The sequence below is a fragment of the Dama dama genome, chromosome X, assembly GCF_033118175.1.
Source record: "Dama dama isolate Ldn47 chromosome X, ASM3311817v1, whole genome shotgun sequence".
In the NCBI taxonomy this organism is placed as follows: domain Eukaryota; kingdom Metazoa; phylum Chordata; class Mammalia; order Artiodactyla; family Cervidae; genus Dama; species Dama dama.
The window spans coordinates 151,647,210-151,652,405 of record NC_083714.1 but is presented as its reverse complement, the minus strand read 5'-3'; the positions used below and the strand labels follow the sequence as shown (position 1 = coordinate 151,652,405).

Here is a 5,196-nt window from a genome sequence, read left to right as displayed (position 1 = left end):
GGCAAAGGAGACTCCTCGAGACAATGCAACTTGCAGTAGGGCAATTTAATACTGACTCGAACCACGGCCTCCGCTCTCACCAAGGGTGTGAGGATGAAAAGGCCCCGAGCCCCAGTTCTCTCGGGTAATTATTGGGTACAATCGGGTAGTTGGTGCAAGCAGATTGGTTACACAGTTGCAAGGCAATTTTGGTTGGCCCTAAAGATTTCCCCTGATAGGTTCCCTTTTTCTTGCTAGGCACATGTTGATTGGCTTGCTCTAGGTGGCCTGATAATTATGTTACTCTGGGAATCCAGGCCTATTCCTAATCTAGGCTGCCTGTCATGGCGTTAGCCATGACAGCCTCACATTCCCCCCTGTCTTTGTACTTTTTGGAGAGGAATCTTTCTCTCTACCCTGTGAAATTGGCTGATATTCTTGTCTCAATATCATAATTTGGATGGTATTTAGGCGCTCTCTAATAAATGAGACCAGATGGTTTAAAATGCATGGACCAAATGTCAGTAACAATATTAATATTATGAGTGGACCCAGGAGGGTGGAAATCAAAGTGGTCAACCAGGGGGAGCGCTGAAACCAAGATTCAAACCAGAATTATTGGGCATTTCATTCTCTCTTCCGCTGGGCTAGTCTCTCTCTTACTTTCTAGAAAGAATTTTATACCACCCCTGAATGGTCGATAGAGAAACAGCTTTCTTCTCCCAATGCTGCACATAATCTTCTTTGTTGCAGAAACAACAAATCAAAACCTCTCTTATTCTGTAACACTACTTCAGCCAAGGAGCTCAATATCTCCATCTATTGCAGCCTTTAGTTGATTATGCTGTTTATCTTGCAACTTTAAGGCTGCAATCTCACTTCCCTTTTTTATAGCACCCAATAGGACTGCCAAATCAGGGCAGTGACTGGTTCTCGTTTTACCCTATATCGACCCAATGGGTCTAACCTTGGTTCCAGCTCTTCCTTTGAGTAATACTTTAACTGAGGGATCAGGTGGACTAGGACACAGAAATCTCAGGAGGCATTAAGTGCTGCCGTATGGACACATGGGCTCATTCCAGCAGAGCAAGCCCACCACCCGTTTTCTGGCAGAAGTACCCACTGGTGAGTAGAATTGGGGAGGCTAGTCCTAGGGACTGAATTATTACCACCTAGGTGTTGATAAGTCTTAGGGATAGTTCCTTTACAGGTGCCTATACCCGTAATGGAGCCTACTGTCAACCGGCCTGACCCAGGTTGTTGCTGCCGTCTGCAGGCAGAGACATATTATAGCATATTATAGACATATTAAAGTAGGGCCCGTCTGAGTGTCTGGAAAGCCTGTTTCATTGGCTCAGTCCAAGTCCAGTCTGGGGTCTCTCTAGTATTAAATACCTTTTCAGCTGCTTTCAGTAAGTCTTATATTGTCTGTTCTCTTAACCCCTTTATCTTTTGTAATTTTCTCTTACTGTCTGGGGCTGCCTGATTCACAAACGCTAGTAGAACTGCAGTGCGTGACTCCTCAGCCTGGAGGTCTATAGGTGTATATTGCCTAAAGGCTTCCATTAGCCTCTCTAGGAAGGCTGATGGTCTCTCAGTGGGCTCTTGCCTTACTAAACTTACCTTCGCCAAATTTGTCGGCTTCCTAGCTGTGGCCCACAGGCCAGCCATTAGAATCTGGCGGTACACTCGGAGACACTCCCTACCTTCCACTGGCTCAAAATCCCAGTTAGGCCGCAACAGAGGAAACCCCTCGTCCACGAGATGAGGCTGGGCGGTTGGTCTCCCGTCGACCCCCAGGACCCGTTTCTGCACCTCTGCCAGGATTCGCTCCCATTCTTCCTTGGGGAAGAACACCTGCAACAGCTGCTGGCAATCATCCCAGGTGGGGTTATGAGTGAACAAAATGGAATCTAAGAGGTCAATGAGGCCTTGGGGTTTCTCCAAAAAAGGAGGATTTTGGGTTTTCCAATTATACAGATCACTCATGGAAAAGGGCCAGTACTGATAGGTTCACTTTCTGTCCGGGTTAGCTGGTCCCACTTGGACGGGGAGTGCCTGTACAGTAGGTGAAGGTAACTCTGGGTCCCCATGATCTTGCTCACCCGTATTTCCTCTATTTCTTCTCCGGGGTCGGGGTTCCCTTATCCTTTCTGATTCATTGGAGGGGGGGCTCTTCCCTGGGGAACATGCAACAGAGGAGGGGCATATGGCGGGGGCCTAATTTCTGTCTCTAAGTCAATCAGGTTCAGGTACGAGGATTCTTTCAAGACCACTTTTGGGCCCTTGTTCTTCTCGGCTTCTTCTGGGGGAGTGGGGATTTCCATAACCAGGGCATGTACATTAGGAGAATCAGGGAGTTTGTGAACAAAAGGTTTTAACCATTCGGGCAGATTTTCGACTAGATCTTGCCAGACCATAACATATGGGACTTGGCCCGGGTGGCCCCAGGGATCAGGAGCCATAATTTTCTCTTTTGCCACCCGAATAATAGAAGGTTGAAAAGTTCCCTCTGGAGGCCATCCAACTTGGAAGGCGGGCCACTATGCAGAGCAAAAGGTCATCGCTGGTGCTCTCTACTTCCTCTCTGGAAGACTCCTCAAAATGCTCCAGGAAGGTAGCAGGGCCCATATCATTGACCTTGGCCAAAAACTCCAGGACTTTCTTCTTGTTGGATTCCATGAGTGCTCTCCGACCCCACAGGAACTCATAGCGAGGGGGATCACTGCTGGGCACCTGGCGGTACTCCACGTACACTTCCCGCACCAGATCTTCTGTGAGGAACTTCCTGGTATCTCCAAAGATGAAGTGCCTTCTTCCATCATAGACGCCCAGAAAATTCAGGATCTTCCAGATCTTCTCAGAAAGGCGGTGGCCATTCAGGTAGATGACGCCCAGAAGAGGCATCAGAAGACCATTCTTTGGAAGCCCCCGGTCACCTCTCATAGACTCATTGTCACTGAGATCTAAGTTGCTCACCAGGATATAGGAGTGACCATTGGGCCTGACTTCCTTCAGGACCAGGCCAAACACCATCTCTATGTGCTCAGAGGCTCTCTTGAGGATCTCAGGGAATTGCCCCCTATACCTTTTATTGATTGCCTTCAGCATTTCTGACATGTTAATGAGCTCCCTCACCTTATACTTATACAGCATCTTCTGCACCAACACCTCGACGTTCTTGGGTAGAGGATCTGTGTGAGAGCTCTCAGCAGCAGCTGAGGCCTGGGAGGAATTTTCACCTCCCTGACCTTGGCCCTCGGCACCGACACCAGCTCTTGAGCGTGCTGCACCACTGACATCAGATCTTGAGCGTGCTGCAGCACAGACACCAAATCTTTTGGGTATAGCACCTGCAGCAGCACTGGTGGTGCCTTGGGCTCCCTGAGGCTCCTTCGGGTGCCAGCAGCTGAGGAGCTTGAGGGAGCACTCTCTAAATCAAGAGGGGGGGGGAGGTGGTCTCTTCTCCCCTAGATGTGGTGGCTTGATCATGAAGACCCTGGGTCTCAGCCCGGGCCTGGTGATGTTTCTCGTGACCACAAACCTTACTCTTCTGCCTACGGGGCATGATGGCCGTGGACAGGAACTACAGGTAGGAGTCTGGGTCAAAGGACCGGAAATTGGTGCACCTGGAGGATGGAGAATGAGGCGATGTGAGCAACTTAAAATGGGGAGATTCCACCTTGACTTTATCAAAGGCCGCCTCTGCAGATGTCCTTGAGGACACTGCCCGAGGAACCCACAAGGCTCCTGTTTCATGCTCAGCTGTCCCCACAGAATCCCACAGAGGAGGAACAGAGGCCTTCGATTTTCCCTCTGCACCCTCTCAGCCCTGCTTTGAATTTACCAGCATTGGGGTCCTCTCAGCTCATCTTTTATTACCATGTCAAGTCTTGGCGGAGCCTGGGCACCCTGCCTTCTGCTACTCTGATGCAGACAACTTTAGACCTCCACATCATCTAGAAGCCAAGTGAAGGGATATTTCAGGCCACCTCTCTCCCAGGGGATACCCAGTGCTGAGGGCTCAGTAGGCTTTTTTCCATCCTGATTTCACTGGGATCACCATTCATGGTCTTTACCTTGGCTCCTTAAAACTCTGGACACCATTCTCCATTTGCTGACTGGTGGCTGCACCTTCAGACTAGACATTTCCCCTCCCCTAGACTTGGTATAAAGCGGTGAAGTAGATGCTCAACCTCACAGCCCTTCACTGAGATTTCCTGGGCTCAAATCCAAGGGATGAGATAAATGAACAGAGCACTCACTCAGGTTCCTCAATTGGGCTCCTGGCAGAGAAGCTCCTGCTTCTCCTGAATTGATGCCTGTGAGATAGTAAATGTCAATCAGCCTGTGTCCCAACAGGAGGAAGTAAGATGACCTTATCTTACCAAACAGTCTTCTAAGAACAGGTGCTATTATAGGCAGGTTGATGTCCCCGTGCTCCCACACAGGATCCCAATTCAAGGTCTACAATATCTTTTTGCTTCTCTTTTCTTCTCTCTTTTCATAATTAAATTTATTTACTATTAATTGGAGGATAATTGCTTTACAGTATTGATTTTGTTTCAGTCACACATCAATATGAATCAGCCATAGGTATACTGTATGTCCCCTCCCTCTTGAAGTTTCCTCCTACCTCCCAGCCCATCCCACACCTCTAAGCTATCACAGAGCACCGGGTTGGAGCTCTCTGTATCATACGACTAATTGCCACTGGTTATCTATTTTACATATGGTAATGTGTGTGTTTTCAGTGTTACTTTCTCAGTCTGTCCCTCCCTCTCTTTCCCCCCGTGTCCACAAGCCTGTTCTCTATGTCTGCAAATCCACTGCTGCCCTACAAATAGGTTCATCAGTACCATCTTTCTGAAATCCATGTATATGTGTTAACATACAATATTGGTTTTCCTTTTTCTGCCTTAATTCACTCTGCATAGAAAATTAGGACTAAACTTACCACATGGAAAGTGGAGCTAAGATGGCAGAGGAATAGGATGGGGAGACCACTTTCTCACCTACAAATTCATCGAAAGTACATTTGAACGCTGAGCAAACTCCATAATAACTTCTGATCACTAGCAGAGGACATCAGGCGCCCAGAAAAGCAGCCCATTGTCTTCGAAAGGAGGTTGGAGATAATAGAAAACATAAAAGGAGAGACAAAAGAGTTAGGGATGGAGACCCATCTCGGGAAGGAAGTCTTAATAGAGGAAGTTC

At 48.2% G+C, this 5,196-nt stretch overlaps 1 pseudogene; it reads right to left on the bottom strand.

Moving 5' to 3' along the window:
• Positions 1–2,123: 2,123 nt before the first annotated feature.
• On the bottom strand, positions 2,124–3,547 carry LOC133052949 (melanoma-associated antigen B2-like; annotated as a pseudogene).
• Between the last annotated feature and the right edge of the window lie 1,649 nt (positions 3,548–5,196).